We start from the raw sequence: 24,582 nt of genomic DNA on the forward strand, positions 1-24,582 counted from the left end.
AATGACACCATGTGGAGGTTTAAAACTTGTGTCAAATATACATTTTCTAAAAAAAGGAGGAAAATTGCAGGCAGTCCACCCCCACAATGTTTCTTTTTCTTGAGTCCACAAGGCGAGACCCCTCAGCCTCATTAACTCAAGCTAATAACACAGATATCTAGACACCAATTAATCATAATCTAGACGAGTATGCAGTGTAGAAACTATACCTCAACAACGATTATTATTATTTTTTAAAAGTTTTTTTCAAGCGTTACGCGGCTTTTCCGCCGCTACTAATATCATGGACATAATGAGAGAAGGACGCGAAACGCGGCATCTTCCTTTGAAGCTATGTGCATTGGGGTAAACATTCGCCCATTGTCTCAGATAAGCTGTTTTGATAGCTCCACGGGAGCCTGAACAACTTATTATCAAGGTAGCGCGCACTGTGCCTTATTGAAATTCTTTTGTTCTATTGCATGGATAATGCAATTTCTCGCGGTCCCTCGTGGTTGCTATGACACAGCATTGCCTCCATCTTGTAATTGCCAGCACGTAGACTTGCGTCAACAAGTGGAAATTTGTTTCTGGTTTTCTCTCATTATGTCCATGCTAATATTAATCTCCCGAAGAATAGCCACCCTTTACATTTATTTGATAACTTGTCGTACTGGTTGGAAAATAAGAAGCATCTGAGAAGCATCTGATTAGCAATTTTCAATCATAAACAGGGTGAAAAATAATCAGAGAAACACACACACACTGGTACGAACACGCATGAAAATAGCTTTTCATCAAACTACAAACCAGAAAGTTTTATCATCTTTTTGTGTGAAGTATTGACAAAGTCAAGGTGAAGGTTTCCGAGTTTATTATTATTATTATTTTATTTTTTTTGGGGGGAGAGTTAGTTTCCAGAAAGTTTGTACCTTTTACTTGATGAAGCTGGGTCGTCAACAAAAGAATTTATTTGTAACACATCGCCCTTTGAAATGAACGGTTCATTGTTATATAATGGAGTAGTTTAATGTGAAAGCTGATAAAATCATAAGGAAGTCATTTAAAAGAATTTTGTGGAATCATGTTGATAGTTGTCTTGGTGATAAAGAAGATACCAAATCCGACAAGGGTATTTTTCTTCCCAAATGGCGCGTCACCCGTTCGACACTGCACATAAATTCTTTATTCATTGGACTTTTGTGAAGTTTGGCTTGTTTTTATGTTTTCATCCTTTTCCCTATTTCACCCTAAAGATTTACATTTTGGTAAACTTTGTTTTTGGTTGGGACTTGTACGCACAAATTTCAAAAGTCTGTTGACGTCCCTGCATTTGATTATAATTTTACGGAAATAACTATTTTCCTTTTCATAAAGTATGATCTAATCATAATGTGTAAAGATTTCTCTGGTTAATTAGCATATAAAAGGATTCACATCATAAAAAACATTTATTTTTTGTAAATAGTATATATATTAAGATATATATGGCACTGTCTTACATTTCAATTAAAATATGAAAGTCTTAAGAATTACAACACTAGAAGACAGACGCTATAAAAATTTTTTAAAAACTAATAATAAAAACTTTTTAAAAGATAAGTTTTAAGAGAAACTTTAAAGCTGACATAATGACTTTCAGATCTTATATAAAAAGCCATTCATTCCACAATAGTGAGGCATAAACAAAGCTCTTTCTCCATAATATTTGTCCTGCCGCTCTTTTCCACAGTGGCTATGTGTAAAATTGTTTTAAAAAATTCTACCTTGCCTTTGTGGTTCAAATCGATGAAGACGTTCGGCACAGTAACCATTTTACACAGTAATACCTTTTCCATTCACATCATAAATTTACTTTAAATTAAAATAGTTTCTATTATGGAAAGATGTAAAACAGCAATGGTCCCCTATTCATGATAAGAAAAGACTTATCGTACAAGCTAAAATGGAATGTTTTCGGTCAAATGTGTTTACAATTCTTTTCACAGATAAATAGAGTGACAGTGTTGTATTTATATAAAACTGCAGCTACAATACAAATTAGAAAAATTGTAAAAGTATGTCAGGAATGTTAGAGGCAAATTAGACCTATACAAGGTGTAATGGGGGGGGGGGGGGGAAGGGGCAATTACAAAACCTCAATTTCAGCATCAGCGCCTTAAAACCCTGATTACAGCATAGTTTTCAAATGTAAAAAAATATATCCCTAAATTTCTTGCCCCCTCCCATCCGCCACCCCACCACACAACACTTTAGTCCTTGAGAAAATGAAAACCTGGAACATACTTTACAAGGAATGGAATGGTATAAAATCATAATCGCTACTAAGCCACGAAATCATAATCGCTATTATAAGCTGTAAGTTTTTTATACTTGAGCTATTTAACTTTTCGTATATGACATATGAACATCAAAATCGGCCAAAATGTTGTTTTTAAACAGGTCAGTGTCATTAGAACTTTCGATGGATCAAAGAGATGGCAAACAATTTGATTCGTCTAATTTTTCATCCGTCGTCACGGTTTACTGGTCAGTCAATCACACTGTAAAGGATGCTCTTTAGTAATTGGTGGCATTTGGTGTTGAGGAATCTTTTTAATTCATGTAACTCCTATACGGCTAAGCTGTGTGCCCTGTGAAGCTGTCTGCTGATATATATGGTTTTCGCCTGGCATATTTCATAAAAGTATTAACTTTCGATTTGCTTATTGCATATTCAACACCATTTGTCATTTTGACAGCCCCACACCAAGTAACCGTCGTCTCCCTCACATCTCCGTACACTCCACAGACAGTCCAGAACTGGCGATTCCAAACTCTGTCACCACAGCTAGGTACGGTGATACTTGGTGAAGGGCTCGCAGAAAATCTTCAAACACGATGCGACGCAGTCCCTCTGGTTGAGTGTCCAAGTAGGACAAGACGGACAACAGTATAACAGCCATTTTATACTTAGGATTGGTGATGAAGATAATTTTATAACGTTGTTCTTCCGTCAAGATATAAGAGTCACGAAGCAGATTAGCAAATGTCTGGATCTTGTTCAAGTCAGTGAGACTGGCTATCAGAGTGAGGAACATGAGAAGGATCCACCATCGTTCTGGAGAGTTGTTGTTTACTACTGGTTTAGCCATTCTCAGCCTTTGGGTATACTATTGTTGGATAATTTCTACAAAATAAATAAAGTGAATAAATGAAAAGTAATTATAAAAACGTAGAAGATAATACGCGTTATAGAGATGGAGTCGTTATCTTACATTGAGTCGTTATCTTACATCAGGTTTAATTACCTGTCACGTAAACTTGGGGACCTTCGTTAATTAAACTGTAGCAGAAAAGGTATTTTGTATAATTTCAGATTTGACCAATTATTTATGGGGTTTACGTAAGATACTAGTACCACAATGTAAAGATCGATAGATGTATGCATCATAATTTCCAATCAGTTCCGTTTTCCATGTCAAAATAAACGATGGCTGCCCATAAATACATAAAAACATAAATTATAACCAGAGGAAGGAAGTATAAAGGATGTGTACAGGGCATCAAACCTACCGTGTAGCTATTTAGTCCCCGGTCACTTTAATAGCACACGCACGGCGAACGTGCGTGTGCCCCCGACAGTGTTAATGATAGGGGGATTACGATAGACAGCGCAAGTCGCTCACAGCGGGAGTCACTATCGCCGCTGTTAGGCCGGTAATTAAGTCTTTAACTTGACTAAACATGTTTCGCTTTGTAACTTGCGTCCTTCAGTCTTGCTGTTGCGGAAGCGCCGGCGAGAAATATCTCCACCTTGCCGATATTTATCCCGACTCCCGACTTGAAAAGTAAAATTGGTTTTGATTTTATCAAAGTCTTATTGTATCAGAAAACCTGCATATTTTCATACGTTAAGAGAATTATAGAAACTGTAAAAAAGCTACTCGTACATCAGGGATAGAAAACAAGACCTTGCAGCACTATAATCTATTATTCATCACCAGAAGTTCCTGTTTCACTTTTTTCTCCCAAATTACAAAGTCTGGTGACAACTGAAAGGTTTTAGCCATTATACCTCAGGGCAGTGAGAGAGTTGATTAAAAGTAATAAAATTATATATTTTGAAGAATTTTCCTAGCCTTCGGCAATTTCCGCAAAGCTTCGGCATGCGCGGCAATACAGATCTGTCGATATCGGTGTGAAAGTGTAATAGCACTGGTGGAATAACGGTTAACGTCGTTGCAAACGTTGTAACCTACCCGACGGGAGTTCGTACCCCAAAGGTACTTTTGAAATTTTGGAATTATCATTATTATTGATATCTTTTAATATTAAAACAGTTGTGGCTGATTGTTTTTGCAACGAAAAGCAGAGTAGGGAGGATTGTTGTAATTGTTAAAGTTATTATGACTGGGGACATAAATTAGTATGCTAATCGCTTATCATGGTATAATGATTGATACGATGGGTATCAGATAGTTTTCATTTGATATAAACGACGAAATAGCGGCCTTCCAAAGATCTTTGCTGAATGTTTATAACGTAGGTACTATTATGCGCACAAATATTGATACATGACGCAAACGACATTTACTCATTTCGGTAATATTAATTTTAATTAAAAATAAAATAAAATTAAATTGAAATTAAAATTAAAATTTGTCTAAACGTGCATATTACCATACACCGTGTTTAAAGGGTTCTCAACACTTTACATCCTAATACAGCTTGTCAATTTTCATGTTTGCTAGTTTATTTTGATTTGAGTGAGGACCGACCCTCTACTAGGACCGCAAATTATATATGAGTATTTTTCTTCAGTGCAAGAGACTGCATAATGAAAAATCAATCTGCAACTCTGGTATAGGATGGCCTTATGTGTGTAATAATATACAAGTAGGGGCAGGGGTACAATTTTATAGTACAATAAGTCATTTATACATCTATTGATCTCATCGTCGGGTCACTGTTTACAATAGCGCTTTGTCGCTGTGCGTACCTTTTTGCATTTGAGTTAGACTCAGTCAGTAACAGCTGGTGATTTTGTCTCTTTTTTTTTTTTTTTTTTTTTTTTTTTGCGTTTCATTGACAATATTTTGGCCACCTAAGTAGGGAAATGTGGCTCTTTGTTTTGAAATGACATTTCCATTGTTCCTTTGAACACGCAAAAGTCTTCACCAGGAAGCAGATAACACTTACGTCAACATTCTTACTTTGTAATAACCATCCAGGGGGAAAACAAAAGCCTCATTAGGTGTCGTCCTTCACACTGTAAAAGGTGTTAATTTCATGCTTCTATTGTTTGCCCATGAATCATTATGACGAAATTGTAGGGTTGCCAGATCACTCGTGCTCCATTCAATTCTCTTTATCTGCCCTGCAGCCTGGGATGAGTGATACTTGACTGTCCTTTGTTTACATCTGGAGATTTTCTTTATAATTTGATCAGTGTGCATATTATAATATATTTTCAATCTGGAAAAATACGTGATAATGTAACGATTCTTATTTTACGGATAGATAATTACAAAAATTAATTTCAGATATAATACCCCCTATTTCAGCGCCTATTCCTGGCTGCGTTAATTATGGGGGGTTGGAAAGTAATCCGTTAGGACGCGGATGTGATGATAGCTACTCTTACCAACAGTACATCATCGATCAACTAAACTCAGCCACCTGAAGCAGAATAACCAACAAAAGACATATTGGACTACATCTGCCCTCTTGATGAAACATCTTATGTAAAAAAGGCGATGGCGGTCAAAACATACGTGCCTCGTGGTGTATTAAATGTTCATCGAATTTTTTCGTTCATTATTCTTATGACTTAAGCAACCTCACCTCCGTAACACCCTTTTTATTTATTTAAACCATTGTTAGACAAACCAAGGGTTTCACTCCAGATTTCACGATCGAGCAAGTGATCATGAGGAGAGTGTAGCATGCTATAGTAAACTACCCCAAATATATACCCAACACCTCCAGGGTTTCACGATCGAGCAAGTGATCATGAGGAGAGAGTGTAGCAGAGAACTTCATTAATGGTCGTCATAATTGGTGGTTGCCTTGGGAAAATGAGTTACAGGATTACATAATACAGATACGTGATAACAAAAGATAAATACTAATTTTTTCCCTGATACAAAATCCCCTATTTCAGCGCTTATTCCTGACTGCGTTAATTACGGGGGATTAGAAAGTAATCTGTGAGGACGCAGGAGCGATGATTGCTACTCTTACCAACGGTAAATCACCGATTTACTTGACTCCGCTATTTCGAGCAAAATCACCACGAAAAGACAAATTAGACTACGTTCGCCCTCTTATTATAACAAAGAATGTAAAAATTTGATGTCGGTCAAAGAGGCCTAGGCTACGTGCTTCATGGTTTATTAGATAGGCCTATTCATAGGATTTTAGTTCATTATTATAGCTTTACCTCGCGAGACCCCTTTTATATATTTAAAACACAGCACCCCACAGGTTTGGCGATCATGAAGAAAGGGAGTGTAGCAAAGAACAGAACCTCATTAGGCCCCTAATGGTCGTAATAATTGGTGGTTGCATGGTAGGCCTAAAATTGTTCATTTTAGTCGACAAACTAAGGTAGAAGAAAGAACAGATCATTATCGCCTCTCTTTACTTAGGAACAATAACTGGCTAGATGCAGCATTTACAAGTTCTTTTATTTAGAAACTGCCGATCCTTTGTCTGGGACTGCCGTTCAACGCCGTTTAAATGACGTCCGAGAAACGGCGATAACGACAGAGACGTTCTCGAACATTTTTGGACTCAGTGAAAATAAAATAAAAATCCGTTAAGAAGTAGCCTTTTAATGTCCTGGCAAATAACTTTGCGATGGCTCAGGGAGTTCTAGAAAGAATGACAAGAAACGACATTAGGGTTAATAATAGACTTAAAACTATCAGAGTGTAGGCCTGTCTTAATTACTTCATTTCTAAGACCATCTTGTGATACGAGTCATGCTACACTACAATAGAGGGGGTAGCAGTGGATGATTTAATACAGGGATACCATCGATAGTTTATCAATAGAAAATCGCGATCCTCAAATGTTTTTTTTAATTCATTAAATATAAACTGTTTTTTATCGTGCAATGGGTCTGGTATAGTTGTATTGACCTATCAGTTGGAAACACGTGGTTCGTCTACAATTGCAAATGGCGGAGGTGCCCTGGAAGTTATTGTCGTAAAATTAGCTGGATACATGCACGTGAGAAAATTATTCATTAAATTCAGTTTTCAAGCGTCAGCTTAATCTGGTAAAATGCCAGACGAAAAAAAAATCATAGATAGAGCCTTATGACCCACTGTAGAATGATGCCAAATAATACATCAACGACGAAGTTTATCGGCAGATAAACGTGTTTCCATTCTCGGCTGACTGAGGAATGGTTTGAGAGAGCATTTAAAGAAGAGGCGGGCGAACCAATAGTGAGTAGGAAGTGTGCTGCAATCAAGACGAACAATACCGATCATAAGTGGACAACTAATAACCCCTAATTAAGCCCGGGTTACGCACTGCTGTGTTGACTCCTTGCTGGGGAGCGGTAGCGGCCTCCTACTGCTGTTAGTAATCACGCATTGTCTTCTAACTTGCGGCTTAGTTGACTCCTTGCTGGGAAGGGCTAGCGGCCTCCTACTGCTGTGCGTAACACACATTGTCTTCTAACATGCGGCTACACGTCGGTTGCATTGTATTAATAAAGTAATACCTATTCATAAGGAAGGGGGCGGATGGTAATCTGACGAGAATTAAATCAGTTATCGATTAAACGCGTACCAGCAGTCTTGTTTTTTATTGGCTATACGGTATTTTAAACATTCGCAGAAGTGTTTAAGGGACCGGTCATTATTTAAGTCGCAGAATTATACACGGGGTGGGGGTGGGGGTGGGGGTGGGGGGGGGTGGAGGAAAAAATGCCTGTGACCCCCCCCCAAAAAAAAAGACACCACCCCTAATAGCATTCAAATTTTTTCAGGACCCCTTTCATGGTCCCGCCTCATTAAAAAAAAAAATATATATATATATATATATATATATATATATATATATATATATATACAGACTTGACATTTAATATGGAATATTTTTTTCGAAATACTTTTTTATCAGTTTTTTCCTATTTTGCTGACTGATAAATGAAAATAAGGATTAATATCGTGTTTTAATAACTTTAAATTATCTCTTTGATGCCATTGTGACATCAGTTCATTAATGGAATTCGCCAGAGAAGCAAACAAAAACACATTGCCTATTCTATGTCATACGACTCCCATTAAAAGAGATATTTTGGATCTCCATATTTTCCAAATTATCGTCTGTTAAATGGCAATACGCTCCACAAAAGACCCTCATGTCAGTTGCTAGTCACAGTAATGCTCGTTGTTACGCCTGGCCTCTTCGTGGCTGTTGCCAGCGCTCTCAAGCGGCAAGGCATCTCTTGGGGGTAGGTTTTTAGAGTTCAATCTGGAATAGCATTCCAGGCATCGGTCTAAAATTGTCCAATCTGGTCCAGTTTTGTTGTAGGACATGTAGGCAGTTGATTGGTGAATAATGGTCTACCGAAATATTGTCTATGTGGTTCAAATGTGGCGATTTTGATGACCAGGGTAGCTGCTCATTCCCTTGGTTCTGTAAGTTATCTGCTATTAAAAGTGCTCTGTGTGAACCATCAACCTCATCGTGCAACTTACACTTGTTCCTAAGGTGCCCCCTATCAAATGATAGTCAAGTGGTTCCGAGAGTATTCCTTTATTTGATCTGGTTCAGGTTTTCGTCGATGACTACCATTGGTGTTTTGGCACCAATGTGGAATCTACTCCAAATATTGACGCTGTCAATCACCCTTGTCACTTTAGACCCGGCATATGCTTCGTCGTAGGCCTCTTCTGGATATCTGTAAACTCTGTTTTGACTAATTGGGCGGTACAGGTGAAATCTGACCTCAATAAAGAAAGCCAGGCAGTTTCAGTGTTCTACCCAGAATCGTTCATGGCACCCAATTCATGAGAGAAACAGACGACGATGTTTTGCTGTATACAGTGGGTACCTCGGAGGTCATTTGGTATTCTTACCTGCTATAACCAGTTTGGTGTTCGCTAAGGGCTTTGAAAAACGCATTTTAGTGGCAATTTACCCCTCGTTCTGAACGGACTTAATGTTTTTTGTTTAGTTGCAGCAGCGTATCCCGATAGACAGTGGGTCCTGTACCCTGTAGGTAAAAGTTTGATACATTGGGGGTGACCTCTGTGTAGGTACATCAGTCTGGGCATTACTCTATAAAACTGTGGGGACCGTTCCGTTTGGCGCTATGATCTGTCTGGTTATGCTTGTCTTTTTCGCGCCATTCTGCCTTAGATTAACAACTTTGTAATGCACTACTTGACTCATTTTACGCACTGCAAAACTGACCGCTTGCATGCAAAATGTCAAATTTTTCTATGCAGTAGTTGTCGAAATATGGATACTTTTTTGACAGAACCAAGCCTTGCCTAAGCCAAGCTTTGATCAGCCCGAAGGAACACTACCCAATTAAATCACTGCAAATTACATAATGTAGCAGCGCAATAGGCATGAAAAACAATTAATTGGTAGTGACACACCTTACTGCACACTTTTACATTCACAAATCTTATATGAGATAGGATGTTTTTGAAAAAAGAACGTATTTTTACCTAGGCATACCTTCGAAACTGAAATATTCCATATTAAATGTCAAGTCTGTATATATATATATATATATATATATATATATATATACACACACTGGACAAAAGAAGTGTCACCCCCTAACTCAGAGTAATAAAAGTAGGCAGATCTTGGGTACTTATAATGCCTGGTCTACTTATAATGTGACTAATGAGTATAAAACCGCTATACCATGGAATTGTATTGTTGGTCTTGTACATGTACAGCAAATGTTATTCCTGTCTTCCTCCAATATGGCAAGATACAGGCAATTATCTAACGGTTATAGGTGCAAGTTATTAACCTGAAGAGGCGGAATATAAGCAATGTCAGAATATCGATACAATTGAATTATTCAGTCAGAACCGTGCAGAGGGTCTGATATCGGTATAGAAACACTGGATCAAGAGACAAATTGCCTCTGATGGGTCGTCCAAGAAAAAAATACTGGCCGTGAAGACCGACGACTGATTTTCATGTCCAGGTTGTCAAAGTTCGACACTGCTTGTCAGTTGACAACACAGTGGAACAATTTCACACATAAGAATGTGTCTGTGAACATTGCTAGGCGTCGGTTACATGCTCAGAGAGTGTACAGCAGGGTAGCAAGACTGAAACCTCTTATATCGTTACAAAACAGGCAACGTAGAGTAAACTAGGGTCAACAGGATCTGGAACTGGACAGTTCATGACAATTGGTCCTATATATTTTTTTTTCTGATGAGTGTCGCTTTGGTATGACCTCTGATGACAGACGGGTACTATGCTGGCAAACTGCTGGTAAAGCATTTGAACCACATGCACTTAATTTTCGAACCCGGAGCAGCATATTCGTCATGGTGTGGGGCTGCATCAGCATCCATGGCTTGGGCGAATTGATAGTGGTTAATGGAAACATGAATCACTAGAAATATATCGATGTTTTGGAGTCAGGCTTGCTACCATCTATTACTAACATGTTTGGTGACAGGAATTATCCATTTGTTCACCAGGATGACAATGCTCCTTGTCACAGGCCCAGAGCAGTTGATGATTGGTTTGACCAACAGGACATTCGCAGGGTGATGTGGCCTGCCCAGAGTCCGGATGCAAACATAATAGAAAATGTGTGGAATGATTTGTCAAAACTTTTTACAAATGCCCGTCTAACCAGCAGAGAAACTCTGTTATATTCAGTGTTTCATGCTTGGGCCAGCATCAGCCCTGAACGCATCAGACAATTATATGAAACCTTGCTTCGTAGACTGGCACCTATAATTAGGTCACGTGGCTATGCCACTAAGTACTAATTTTGGACTTGAAACTGCATATTTTGGTAGAATGTACATTTTGTTCTCATTTTGTGATTTTTTTGTGAAATTTGATGTTAATAAAATGGTACCAGGAGCATATCATTCCGCAGTCATTTATCTCCCCCATAGTATTGGCTCAGTAGGGGTGACACTTCTTTTGTCCAGTGTGTGTATATATATATTCAATGTAACTGATTAAATGAATTATCTAAAATACGGCATAAAATTTATGTTTAAACACTCTACTCATTTGGTGACTTTAATGAAAAATTTCATGTTTCAGTCGAAAACAGAAAATCCTGTTACCTATAGCACTATAGATAATTGCTTGGACTTAGACACGAAAAACATTTTTTTTCGAACATTTTCCCCGGGAATAATACGCTACGTTAGTTTCAGCCATGAGGCAAACCCCCCTCAGTTACAGTTTTTAAACTGTAAAAGTATAAAAAAGACCTGTCAACTATAATTTTCCACATGACTGAATCACTACGCACGTATTGGAGCACGATAAAATAAAAATAAACAAAAACTTTCCCTCAGAACATACATTAACGGAACACCGTTTGGTAACATTAATCGGATGATAAGTTTTCCATTAAATAACATTTTTACCATGATGATGCCCTATCGCCATAGATCTATCGGTTGTATTAAAAAAGGGAAATCCCCCTGACCTATATTTCAGCCCCACTTAGCAAAACGTAAACATTGCGGGACGTCAGTGAGAAAAAGAATTATTTTAAAGTCGGTTATAATAAATGCACTGAAAATTTCTCAGACACATTATAGAAAAGTACACATATATACCAAAAGCCAAGCAATGAGTGGATTTGATAGAAGTTTTCCTGACTAGTACGCCGACATACAGGTGCATGAGTACTAGAGAGTGTAGGGAATACCCCCCCCCCCCCCTTACTCACCAATCACCAAAAATTAAAACAGCAGATATATTCAGGCCACTCATCAATCACCAAAAATTCCTGAATCACGTTTCACGCGGAATATTGGGGCCAAATTAGGCATCACGCTCGAAAAATAAGACATCACGCAGAACGTAAAAAGGTATTCCCTACCCTCTAGACTAGTAGAGGCCGGCGTAATTTATAATTATATATTAAACTATTTGTTATAGTTTCTTAGTTTTTTTTTCTTTTATTTTCGAGAATTCGCACATTTTCCCCCTGTTTGTATGTTAAACGTTTGCAAATCTACCACTCACCTGGCTGATTTACTTCGAATCCCAACCTGATTCCAAATCAATAAACGCTCACTTTTGAGTGTGTATTACTATTTATTTTTCAAGGTTGTGACGTCACTACCCCTTAGCGGGGACTCTGCTGTGGGACGATGTACGTAGTGTGTTAGGTGAGATTGGGCGATTTACGCATGCACGAGCAGTAAGGAGGAAATTTTAAATGATCTGTATCTGTATACGTCTAAGGATGCTTTCCCAGACATTTAGATCGATATAGGCTGTATTCCCAGAGCTTTTAGCGATCTATCCCCGCGGGGAGTCTCACTAGATTACTGTCAGATAATCCGGCTTGTCCCGCCTACTACAAGCTTTAAGGGGGTATTTAACTTTGTGTCCGCCCGGCTGACAGCTATTTAGCGTGAACCCCCAGGGAGTTAGGTCGATCTTAAGTAGATCTATCTAATCTCTGGAAATGGGGTCCTAGAGATTAAGATTTAGATCGACCTAACTCCTTGGGTGTTCACGCTAAATTGCAGTCAGCCGAGCGGGCACCATAGTTAATTACCCCCTTACAGCTTTTAGTAGGCGGGACAGACGCTTAAGCCGGTCAAGCTGACAGTAATCTAGTGAGACTCTCCACAGGGATAGATCGATCTAAAAATCTATGGAAATGGGGTCTAAGGAGACCAATAATGGTATGAGATAGACGGGTAGAGGAGAGCGCATGGGAAAACTTAGTCACATAGTCATCCTGATCTAAAGCCTTCCACAGTTTCAGCGTTTACTTGTTGATCACTGAGTCCATTCCAATCGGAAACTGTTCTGACGAAGAAAGAGTTTTTTTCTAACAAGTGTTTTACAACGTTGTGAGCGGAAGCAGCGACTGTTGTTAGAACTTTTCACAATATTTTCCAAAACAAAGTCAGTGAATGATTTAGCCCTTATGCGACGTTTGTTGTAGACTGGCACGAAGTAGGCTAAGTGTCAATTTATATAGAACATCAAGATTCATGATCACGACTAAATTTATATAGAACATCAAGATTCATGATCACAACTAAATTTATATAGAACATCAAGATTCATGATCACAACTAAATTTATATAGAACATCAAGATTCATGATCACAACTAAATTTATATAGAACATCAAGATTCATGATCACAACTAAATTAATATAGAACATCAAGATTCATGATCAAAACTGAATTTATATAGAACATCAAGATTCATGATCAAAACTGAATTTATATAGAACATCAAGATTCATGATCAAAACTGAATTTATATAGAACATCAAGATTCATGATCAAAACTAAATTTATATAGAACATCAAGATTCATGATCACAGGCTCATAATCCCAAGAAATTGAAAGAAATTGAAAGAAATTGTACTTATTACAAGAAATTATTTAAATCCACCCTGGTTCCTACATGTACTCTTCTGACAGGACAAAAAAGGGGATTTCAGAGAAGCCAGTTGCTAAATGGAAAATGCCCAAGGTTGTTGTGTTTTGAAATTGGTGAATAATTTTAAAAAGTGTACTGCTGTTAGTGAATGTTTAATACATCGTAGGCATTACGACAAACGTAACTTACCCGAGACACACTGACCTCCTTTTTTCATTGATAATTTTTAATTTTTTCCAGCCTGACCATAATTCATGTATTCAATGCAGCCTTCTCCCATATCTATAATAGAAGGAAAAAAACTTGAGTAGTGTTTAGATATGCATGTCAAATTCATTATCACTTTTGAGAGAATTTCTGTTTCAACACTGCAAGATGAAATATTTTCTTTCAAGTAATGAATAAACCTTAATAGAGTTCTATTCTTTCATAAAATGAACTGAAACATCCAAGCTTGCCACCTAACATGCCAAAGTAGTAAAGTATAATTACAGTAGAGAAGCAAGTACCCCTTAATTATAGAGGTGTCTTCCATACCTTGACTCAAAGGGAGATGTGTAGTGATATAACAGGTAAAGTAATTGTGCCTAGGTGAACTTAAAACCTTAAGACTTTAAATTAAGAAGCACCAGGATTCATATGTGTTCTTTTTTCACAGGTTCAATTTAAAGATTAAACGAGACTTACCTGTAAGTTGAAGTTTGATTGGAATTTAACTCTCATCTGGATCATTTTACACCCAAACCCAATATAGAGGTGCAATTGATGTCACAAGCATGTTATTAAAAATATTTACTGCACAGATTGCTAACTGTGTTTGATTATTTTAGAGTCCCACATGAAGAAGCTTGTATAAAAGTTTCACTCTCCTGGAACCATGAATAATTAAAAACAATTCATCGTTTAACCCCAAAAAGGAACATACGTTACTGTCACAAATACAAAACGTCCAACAGTGAAACGTTCTACTCACTTTGAAAATACAGTCATCACTGGTTTTGTTCATTGATCTCCTACAAGTATATCGTTGCTAAAAATTATAATAATCTTCTGTATAGACCAGTTAATTGTTTTTGAGCGACTTAAGTTTGCTTGTCACAGAATATTAAAAAATGGGGAAAATATACCCTAACTACAGTAAAATAAGAATTAAATAAACATGTTTCCCTTCAAAGATTATATCAGAAATGTCAAACTATCATGGAACCACAATATATTTCTTTTAATTCGAATTTTATAATCTTTGTAAAGTCTACTGAACACATGTTGGATTTTAGACTATAAATAAATATTATCATTATTATTAATATATTGTTCGGTCAGCAAAAGAAAACATTGTATCTCTTGCACACAAGTACTTGAACAAAATGAAACATTTTGACAATTTTTCTAGGGAACATACGTTACCTAGTATAAGCCATGACGCAAAGCCCCTTGAGATACAGTTTAAATATTTATTAAAACGTCCTTACGTCATGTCTAATTTACCATGACTGAACCACTATAAAACATATCGGAACGCGGCATAAAAATGAAAATTAAATGGCAAGAACATACGTTACCGTACGTTTTTTGGAACATAGGCTACGTTACCATATAGAGCTCTTTGCGTAATGTTAAAGATATGGTAAAAATTGAATTTCAGTTGAGACAGTCGTGGATTTTTGTTCTATACACATATATGTTTTGAAATATTGAATTCAATTAGGAATTCATTCATTTTTATTTTTTGACACTTCAGCATGTGAATTGCATCTCTATATTGGGTTTGGGTGTTATGGATTATATGAGAATTGCATGCGCATGCGTAGAGCTCAAACTTGGAAGGTGAGTGTTCATGGCAAAAGAGACAGCATAAACTGGGTGGGAAGGGTGGGCATATACTTCGCCTTTAATTATTTCATCTTATTAAAATAAAGCTTATACACAGGCTAAAAGTATATAACCATGCAATCTCTCTGCCAGAAATGAAATAAAATGACCGCACAGAACACGTGTGATACCCATATTTATACTACCCTCTTAATTTTCCACAGATATTCTCAGATATGTCTCTACGTACGGTGATACTTGGTGAAGGGCTCGCAGAAAATCTTCAAACACGATGCGACGCAGTCCCTCTGGTTGAGTGTCCAAGTAGGACAAGACGGACAACAGTATAACAGCCATTTTATACTTAGGATTGGTGATGAAGATAATTTTATAACGTTGTTCTTCCGTCACACCTTACGACCACAAAACGAATATATATATATATATATATATATATATATATGCAATCAAGTGACTCGACAAGTATAGATAATTCAGTGGTGCAACACTCGCACTGTGAGCGTCCCGGGTTCGGTCCCTGATCGAGTCGGGCATTTCCCCCCTTATCATTTCAACAACTTTAGTATACATTAATTGACATCTAACTGTGATATTTATCTTGAATTTTAATATAGCGTACGTATTTGTAGCTGGCTTTTAAAGTGCACTACTGAAAACATTATATACCATCAGTACTTACATGTACGATACAATGTTCCTAGTTTATATCGTTAACACTAACAAGATAATGATTAAAGAAACAAATATTCGAAAACCTCACGAAAATATATATCATCTTGTATAACCTGAGGCTAGAATGGCTGGACTTGGTTTAGAGACTGAGATAATATGCATGAATTAGTTATCTGACCATTTCAATTGCCGTTTCTCACAAATCCCACACTCTTCAGTGACTGATTTGCTATTTTCATACCTTCACACCAGGTGCCATACTAATAAATGTTTCATGACCGTCATTTCCCGCTCGTTTCCTAGTTTTGACAGTTTAGGTTCTTTTCGCTCTTATAAAATGATTATAGAATGCATTTTAAAAGACTTGCCAGAACGATATATTACATTGTGCACAGCAAAGGAATGTTGACATATTATTTATTCCACACAGTATTCACTGATTTTACATGCCAGCACCAAAATAGCGTCAGACAAAACTCCAATGTAAACACGATTTTTTGAATGGAGACAAATGCAGCTGAATAGGCATTTTATTTTTCTGTTCAAATTTTTAGATAGCTGAACGATCATTTTTACACATATGAAAATTTTGGAATCCGGAGAAACCTCTGTCTTATAGATTTTGAGCATTTCCAACAAGGTATACGCTCAAAACAGATCATTGGGTCAAGTGGTAGCAGCCTCGTTGGTGTCGTAATTATCGTTTTTGTTTGACAAGGATTTTAAAAATCCAGAAAAAAAGTAAATTTGAGTTGACAATGTGCAGATACTTGCTCTATATTTACAAACATCGTTGTTAAAGATGGATTTCCATAATTGCTTTCACACATATTAGATTTCAAACTCACTTTTTCACACAAAAAATATGATATTAAAATGAGATAATCATCATTTTAGGAAAAAACAATGAGTGGGAAGAGAGGAATAAATCCAAGGATCTACGAAGTGCCATAAAACCTTAATGCCAGGTTGAAGAAACCTTTTATTTGACTCTACCTTCAGAGAACTGCCCTGTGGAACTTCTTACAAGTGGCGGTGTAAGTTTTTACTTGGGGAATATTTTGTTGAGAATTTCTTACCCAAATAGTTGGATGATTTCAAACAAAGGATAATGTGCAGTGTAATAAAATAAACCATCGTCAGCACCTGCGTTTTATCAGTATTATACACTCCTATCCCTTCCAAAGTACTGGTATAGCAGGTTATATTATCAATGTACTTGTAGGTCTTACTCTGTTAACTTTAGATTCCACGATGGCATTTACAGTCTCAGAAAGTTGCACCGAATGAAATGTTTGAAATACAGAAAACGGGCCTTTCTTGCTTATGCACTGTATTTATATATATTTCAAGCAGACGTAATGTCCCAGCCAGTTGATCCAGTTATCATCATATGGAGAAAAAGAACTGTGTCATCACAGCATGAGGAAAACGAGTCTCATTTCCCATTGCCTTGAGGCCTAGCTATTTCTCACCTAACACAATGGGTTAATTCTCACCAGAGAACAGAAGACAGGGACTCCGGACAGCTTGATATAGGATACACTACTTTGAAGATATACTATTTACATATTGAATTTTTTCCGATGTGATAAATATGATTATTTGATTTATCTGCTTACTGTTTCTTCTGCTCACTATGACAGACTTTGTGATGTACCTTATCATTCACTGAGCTGTGAGATTTTGTCTTTTTAGTAGTAAATTAATCTAAAACCAGGTTTTAAATAGAGACATTTTACACAATAAGGAAAAAAAAAATGAAATATCATTTGTTTCCATAAGTAGTATAAACCTACACTGTGTCATGTTCGTCATTGGATTTTAATGTGAAAGACAAACTGTTTACTGGTATATAAGCAGAGATTATAGTTATATTTGCTAGATACTCCATAATGAGAAATGTAAAGTTCACTTGTTCATTCCTTATAAAATTCATAACAAATGTGATGTTGAGGTCTGGTGACATACTTAAGTCGTTCTCCCACCCCAGCAAAATTCAAGTTCTACCAGTATTATTTTCAGTGTTAAAGCTGGCATCAAATTTGTACTAAAAAGCACCTTATACGTCTCTAGTGGTATCTTAAACATATGTTGATATCTTAAACATATAATGATATCTTAAACATACAGTGATATCTTAAACATATAGAGTAATATTGTTTGTGCAAGCGGGATAGATGCAATAAAGTTTGACATAAAATACTGTTATTTTTGTTCTAACATGAGCCTTATACAGTTCTCTTGGCACCCGACCCGGTACCCCCCCCCCCCCCCGGCACACCCCACCCCTTTGTATACCCCACTCCCCTGGTATACCCCCACCTCCAGGTAAACCACCACCCCCTGGTACACACCCCTTGGTATACCCCCACCCCGGCACACCCTGTGGTATACCCCCAACCACTAGTACACCCACCCCCCTGGTATGCGCAACCACTGGTACACCCATCCACTGGTATACCCCCACTCCCCTGGTACCCCCCCGGCACACCCCTTTTTATACCCCACTCCCCTGGTATACCCCCACTCCCCTGGTAACCCCCCACCACACCCCTTTTTTATACTCCACTCCCCTGGTATACCCCCAATCCCCTGGAAACACCCCCCGGCACACCCCTTTTTATACCCTACTCCCCTGGTATACCCCCACTCCCCTGGTAACCCCTCTCGGCAGAGGGGCCGAACATGGCGCATGGTCAAGGGTCACAATACTTATATCAGTATGAGTTCAACCTTGTTATTTAATTAGTTTATATATGTGTAGTTCTCCCTTCCTCGTAAATTCATATTGTGTAACTTATGATTGTAGCCATATGTTTCACGGTTTGCGTCTATGGTAAATCTATATTCAAACCAAGGAGTTATAACAGATTATAACTCCTTGTTCAAACTTAGTTAAATATCAACTAGAGACTCGTAATGCACCAATTGTATTGTTTTTTATTATATTACATTGTACAAGGTCATGATTATTTATGTACCAGTACAGAAATAAATTGAAATTGAATATAATAGTGTGTCAACAATGAAGACCCCATTTTTTTGTTTTGTTTTATTGGGCAACTACAACTTTAAATAGAATATCGCAACAATGAAGACCGCGTTTCTTTTGTTTTATTGGTAAACTACGACTTACAATGGAGTGTGTCAACAATGAAGCTTACTCAATTTTTGACCCCCTTATAGCTTACAACAGATTATTTCAACAATGAAGTAGACTCTAACTGTGTCAAAAATTCTTAGAGATTAAACTTCAGCGCCATGTCTATTTATGAATGAGAGAGGTCGGGCTTACATGTTGGGCTACCACGGTTGACAGTAGAGTGCGATAATATCAGCGCCTTGACTATTTATGAATGAGAGAGAGGTATAATAACCAAATACTTTAAGTGATATTGTGTGGTTTACAAACACAGTCAATATGCTAGATTGACCTAATCTTTTACTGACACGAATGCTGTAGTTGCGTGAACAAAGAGCCGTCAGCTAGTATACTGTTGATTTGACTATAATGGATGGCAATATTTGTTTATTGACAAAGTAGTTTTATTTACAGAGGGGTGTACAATCACATCAATGGAATATATGTTACGCCTTTAGGGAATATTCCCACAGATAATGGGATCTATCTATCTCCCTGGGGAGTCTCACTAAATTGCTATCAAACTGACCGGCTTAAACAGTTCTACTTATTTTTTGTCCAGGAATATTTTTGCATCATGTAGCTCCTACAGAGCTAAGCTGTATGCCCTGCAAATCTGATATATTTGGTGTTCACCAGGCACATTTTTATAAAAGTTTGAACTTTGCTTATTGCATATTAAATACCATGGATAAAATTGACAGCCGCACACCAAGTAACCGACGTGCCCCTCACTTCTGTGTGCACTCCAAAGACAGTCCACAAAAAATAAAAATAATGAATAAATAAATAAATGAAAAGTAATTGTAAAAAAGGAGAACATAAGTTATAGAGATTGAGTCGTAATCTTACATCATGTTTGATTACCTGTCACGTAAACTTGGGGGCTTTGTTTAATTTAACTGATTATTGTATAATTTCGGATTTGACTTATTGTCAGTGGGGCTTACGTAAGATACTAGAACCGTTTTCCATGTCAAAATGAACAATGTCTGCCCGTTAAAATGAGTAAAAACATAAATTATAAATAGAGGAGGGAAGTATAAGGGACTTTCGCAGGAATGTCTGAAGGCCGGTCATTATTTAAGTCGCAGAACAGAGAAGAAAATGTCTGTGATCCTCACCCCCACATAAATGAATTACTACGCATGTATTGGAGTACGATAAAATAAAAATAAACAAAAACTATCTCCCAAAACATAGTTCCCCATTAAATAACATCTCCTAACCATGATAAATATTACATTTACAGGTACAGTATTTTATCGAGACAGTCGTGGGTTTACGTTCCATATACACTTTTAAAAGTTGTATACCACTTCAAATTCATTTCACGTTATGTTTTGAGACTTGTGGCTTTACAGCTTGTGAAATGCACCTCCACATTGAACATTGGGTTTAGGTGCTATTTTATGTGCCTTTAATGTGCCCTTATATTATAATTGCATGGTTGTATTAAAAAAAGGGGAATCCCCCTGACCTGTATTTCACCCCCAGTTGGCAATATGTAAACATTGCGGGATGCCAAGGAGAAAAATTATTATTTTAAAGTCGGTCATCATAAATGTAGCCTACTGAAAATTTCTCAAACACATTATATATAAATATTTTATGTATGAAAGGTACACATATACCAAATGTCATAGCAAGACCAAGCAATGCGCGCGGATTTGAAAAGAGTTTTCTCAACTAGTAATAGGTCTAGTATGCCGCAGAGGCCGGCGTAATGTATTATTATATATTTAACTATTTGTTGCTGTTTTTTTCGGGAATTCGCACAATTCTTCCATGTTTGTATGTGAAACATTTCCAAATATATCACTCACCTGGCCGATTTACTACGAATCCCAACGTAATTGAAATGACCGAACATTCTCCCAGTGGGAATGACGTCACATGGGTGTTGTGTTAAAGCTAGGGATATGAAAATAGCATCCATGCTGAATAAAACCTAGATAAACTGATGATGCAGTTCTCATATCCCCCTAATCAACAGTAAGTTTAATCAAGGAGTTATAACAGAAGGAGATTACACGCGTGGGGGCGGAGCCCGTATTACGGTCTCTCATTGGTCGGAATGAATAGAACCCAGATAACAATGGATGCCTATCTCTGTTACGCTTAATTGTTGCTCTCGTTTAAATCTCGTTTGTTAGTATCTGTGCCTTCGTCTGTTGATTTTTGAAGACAGAAACAGAAACGGAGTCCCAAGTTTCTAAAAAATGAGAAAAATACAGAATTTATATGATATTACGTTGGACAAGGTTTTCAAAAAACAGGTAAGTGCTTTTAAATGCATAACTACACGAAATATGAAGATAAATTGCAACTTTTATGTCGTAGGGTCTCACTGTGTAAGTGTCCAGCTACACGTTGATCTCGCGAGGTGGTGTGTGGAGAATAAATATTGCACGAAAAATATTTCCCACTCATAACAAGTGCCTATAAATATAGTATCAGATGAAGAAAGTTTGGTCTTTATACAGTTGCAATTGTTAAGTAATTTGTGGCAATACCAAAGAATAAAACTTAGGTGCACTTTTAGTAGCTGAATAACAAGCAGATGCTTAAGCCGCCATCTTGTTAATATTTCGAAAAAAAATTACTCCAAAAGACATTTTCCTCCTACTTTTTGAAACTTGTGTCACATGACAGTCATAAAATTTAACTAATTGTTATGTGTGCAACACACTCGCTTGAGCAGTATCGTTTTTTTTTTGCGATTTTACATGTGGTCTAGCTTGGATACGACAATTGACAATTTTCATGAGTTCCGATCAGAAAGTGTTACGCTTGTTACGGCCAAAAGCCTTACCGCTTTTTGTACTTTTCAAATGCAAGATTATAAAAAAAATTGGTGTGTTTAGATTCTTGAACATCTTGATCGTGGCGTGGTATATATTGCATGGATACTGCTCCAATATTTCTTGGAAAAAATAACCTGATTTGTTCAGAATACCAATTTTTTACTCTAGTGTTATGGGTAAATGTACCATTTTGGCCTTTACCTTTTTCATGTTTAAATCTAAAAAGACTTATCATGACAGTTGGTCATCATTTTTCTTCTCACCATGGTGGGTGGCTTTGGAGTGGTAACTTTGTTGTTAAAGTAAAGTGCTCAGTTTTTTTTGACTGGAAAATTTTGCCTCCACCCAGCATTTTCCATCATGGCGGTCTAACAGGAAGTTTGACTTCATGGCATAGTTATTTTAAACTTATTTAGTCTTCTTTTTACATATATATGTTTTAATTCATATTAAACCTTTGAAAAAAGAACACACATGAAACCTGGTGCTTTTAATTTAAAGTCTTAAGTTCACCTAGGCTCCACCAATTACTTTACCTGTTATCTCACTACACATCTCCCTTTGAGTCAAGGTGTGTAAGACACACCTTATTGTGTAAGACACCTCTATAATTAAGGGGTACTTGCTTCTCTACTTTAATTATACTTCACTACTTTGGCATGTTAGGTGGCAAGCTTGGATGTTTCAGTTCATTTTAAGAAAGCTTTGCCTTGGTGGTTACAAAAGAATAGAACTCTATTAAGGTTTATTCATTACTTGAAAGTAAATATTTCATCTTGCAGTGTTGAAACAGAAATTCTCTCAAAATTGATAATGAATTTTACATGCATATCTTAACACTACTCAAGTTTTTTTTTTCTTCTATTATAGATATGGGAGAAAGCTGCATTGAATATATGAATTATGGTCAGGCTGGAAAAAATTTTAAAATGTCAATGAAAAAAGGAGGTCAGCGTGTCTGGGGTAAGTTACTTTTGTCCTAATGCCTAAGATGCATTAAACATTCACTAACAACAGTACACTTTTTAATTTTTTTCAAAACAACAACCTTGGGCATTTTCCTTTTAGCAACCAGCCTCTCTGAAATCCCCTTTTTGTCCTGTCAGAAGAGTAGGAACCAGGGCGGATTTAAATAATTTCTTGTAATAAGTACAATTTCTTTCAATTTCTTGGGGTTTTTAGCTTGTGATCATGAATCTTGATATTCTACATAAATTTATTTGTAAATTGTTCATTTATGTGGTGAACATTTCAGTCAAGTCATAACAAGACACATTGAACTTCACTGCGTAATTCCATAATGTCTACATGGATACTAGTAGTTCATAATGCTATTATTATGTTTTTTTTTCTAACCTACAGGTTTCTCTCTTTTCTGAGTGGCATGGCATTGGCAGGCAGAAGAAAAGGCCCTGAAGAAATTCTCACTTGGTTTGTCCTTTTTGGAGAAGAAACTGGATAAGACTGGCCAACAGAGATTGCATTAAATTAATAGTGCTCCTTCATGACATTTTAAAATATTTTCAGTCACCTAACTGACTCTATACATTTCAAAAGTTGACATAAATTTTATGTTACTGTCACGTGGAAAAAATCAAAACCTATATATAATTTGTTGAGTGCCATGGTATAACAGTCTGCTTGATTGCCAGTAAAATTTGGACTGTTTCAGTGAAATTTCTTTAAAGCAGTCACTTACTGGCCCAGTTAATTTTTTCAGCTGTAACATGTACTCCAGTTCATTTTATAAATGTTCCTACTAAGTGTTGTCTTGACTTATAATAACCTTTTGAAAATCTCATGTTTTTTATCCTATTTGTAAGAATTAGTCTTATCTTCTAGGGTTTTTTTTTTCATTCAACCCATTAGATTCTCAGACCTTGCTGGCCTGTGAGTGGAATAGTATCTGGCACAGACTGGTATCAGCAAGTCAGATAAAAAAGAATATAATTATTTCTATTTGCACGGTTGAAAAAAATTCCAACACAGACTGCATAAAACTTGGAAAACTATAGCAACTTAATCATTCTTATGACTTCATTAATTACTGCTTATGTGTAAAATTTTGTTTTTGTTCTTCTATTGATATAATAAAATGGTTTTACTCACAGATGCTACTATCATGATGCTTGAGTATAGAGTTGACTTAAAAGATATTTTAAGTTAATATAGTAAATAATAGTTTGAAATTCAAAATTCTCATCTTTACTTGTTTCACTTTAAAGAGCTCAGTTAATACTAAAATTTCTGATATATTTTGTACATAAATATATTTATGAATGAATAAAAATTATTCTTAATGTTTAGCACTGTGCACTTGTTTACCGACAAATAAGAAGTGTTAGTGTGTGTCAAAATAATCCTGACAATAAAAAGGGAGATTTCCAAGATAAAGAAATTTATAACGAGTATTTAATAAACTGACATGTCGTGGCATTGCCTTAACCTTTGATTAAAATTTCACTTTAATGCATTATGATATTAAAATTATACCGAGTGAGAGAAAAAAATACTTAAAGAAATTTAAAACCAGTCACAAAGCTTAGGC

The 24,582-nt window shown here is 36.6% G+C and overlaps 2 long non-coding RNA genes across 2 annotated transcripts; both read left to right on the forward strand.

Moving 5' to 3' along the window:
* Positions 1-11,874: 11,874 nt before the first annotated feature.
* Positions 11,875-15,793, forward strand: LOC147761425 (uncharacterized). Its single transcript, XR_015334406.1, has 3 exons — positions 11,875-12,335; positions 14,236-15,404; positions 15,614-15,793. It is a non-coding gene; the product is annotated as an uncharacterized LOC147761425 (long non-coding RNA).
* Positions 15,794-21,355: 5,562 nt separating this feature from the next.
* LOC147761426 (uncharacterized) lies at positions 21,356-24,146 on the forward strand. Its single transcript, XR_015334760.1, has 3 exons — positions 21,356-21,506; positions 22,905-22,997; positions 23,397-24,146. It is a non-coding gene; the product is annotated as an uncharacterized LOC147761426 (long non-coding RNA).
* The last annotated feature ends 436 nt before the right edge of the window (positions 24,147-24,582 follow it).

This window comes from Lingula anatina, chromosome 5 (genome assembly GCF_051362555.1).
Source record: "Lingula anatina isolate TDL-2025a chromosome 5, LinAna3.0, whole genome shotgun sequence".
In the NCBI taxonomy this organism is placed as follows: domain Eukaryota; kingdom Metazoa; phylum Brachiopoda; class Lingulata; order Lingulida; family Lingulidae; genus Lingula; species Lingula anatina.